The 1,594-nt window shown below is 37.5% G+C and overlaps 1 pseudogene; it reads left to right on the top strand.

Moving 5' to 3' along the window:
- The first annotated feature begins 480 nt into the window (after positions 1–480).
- On the top strand, positions 481–813 carry LOC105311705 (annotated as a pseudogene).
- The last annotated feature ends 781 nt before the right edge of the window (positions 814–1,594 follow it).

Raw genomic sequence — 1,594 nt, 5'->3', positions numbered from 1 at the left:
TGGAGGGTCAGGGGAGGAAGGGAGCAATTGGGGGGATCATTTTACGAACTATATGGATGTCTAACCAATGTACTGTATACTTGAAACTAATTAAAATAAATATTTTTTTAAAAAAATCCTGCCTCTCGAAAACCCGATGACATTTCCATCAGAACTTAAGAAATGATGGCAAAGGGGGAAGGAATTCTAAGCATAGAGAAGAGAATGCACAAATGCATGAAAGCAACAAAGAATAATGAATTCAGAAACTGGAGAGTCTTTTGGATAGTTAACAGTGGTTCTTAACCTTGAGTTATCTGATGTATCTTCAAAAAATTATATTCCTAACTGGTTGCTCTGAAAAGCCATTTTTGCATTGCTTTCATGCCTGGCTCTCTGCTCACTGCAGCCCTTTTGGTCATGCACTTTTTCCATCGCTGTGGACTCTGGCACCTTTTTTGCTAGTCCTCCAACTCTCACTTTCTTTTGAAACTGCTGTGTTGGATCATCAGCCTGCCCCTCCATGTCAGACATGGCCATGGACACCAGCTCTGAGATCACCACCAAGGACTTAAAGGAGAAGAAATTTGTGGAGGAGGCAGAGAATGGAAGAGAAGCACCTGCTAATGGGAACACTAATGAGGAAAATGAGGAACAGGAAGCTGACAATGAGATAGATGAAGAAGAGGAAGAAGGAGGGGTATGAAGAATTGGAGGAAGGTGATGATAAGAAGGAGGATGGAGATGAAGATGAGGGTGAGGCAAACAGGAAGCTCAAGATGATGAGGATGAAATGTTGACACCAAGAAGCAGAAAATCAATGAGGATGACTAGACAGCAAGAAAGGAAAAGTTAAATTTAAAGAGAAAATAAAAAAAAAGGTCGCCATGACCTATTCACCATCCATTTCCCATCTCAGAATGTGGTCATCTTCGAGTAGAGTGCTGCCTGCCTGCCCACTGCAGGCCGCACAACCCATAGATGACACATGCTCTCCACCACCTATTCCACAATGTGAATTTGTAACAGGAAAGGAAAAAAAAAAAAAACTTCCAACGCTCTGCTTTTATTTTTTTTCTTAAATGTACTTTAAAAAGGAAAATTTGTATATTTTTATTTACATTTTATATTTCTTTCTGTACATGTTGTTAGGGATCAGCCATTTTTTATGATCTCAGGATGACCAAACCAGCCTTTGCAGCATTCTCTGTCCTGCTTCTGACTTTACTTGTAGTGTGAATGTGTTCATTATAATCGCAAAGGAGAAAATACACCTTGTAAAAAAAAAAAAAAGCAAAAATAACAACGAAATAAATCTTATTCTGAGCATTCTGGTTACTTTTTTATGTGTGTTCTTATCTGTACTAGTAGTTAGTTTTTTATGAAATTGTTAAAAAGGCCAAAGATAAAAGATTTCATTATTTTTAGGGTTTTTTTGGTCTTTGAAGTTGTTTAATTTATTGTATTTTTGGCCTGTTTGATGTATGTGTGAAACAATGTTGACCAACAATAAATCAGAATTTTATTTTGTTAAGTTGTTCTAACAATAACAACAAAAAGAAAGTTCTGGTTCCCATTCCAATGATTCTGATTCAGGAGGTTGGAGTGGGACCCA

The sequence above is a fragment of the Pteropus vampyrus genome, unplaced genomic scaffold, assembly GCF_000151845.1.
Source record: "Pteropus vampyrus isolate Shadow unplaced genomic scaffold, Pvam_2.0 Scaffold1000006472, whole genome shotgun sequence".
NCBI lineage: Eukaryota > Metazoa > Chordata > Mammalia > Chiroptera > Pteropodidae > Pteropus > Pteropus vampyrus.
Note: the sequence above shows the minus strand (reverse complement) of the source record. Positions and strands in the feature narration are given on the sequence as shown.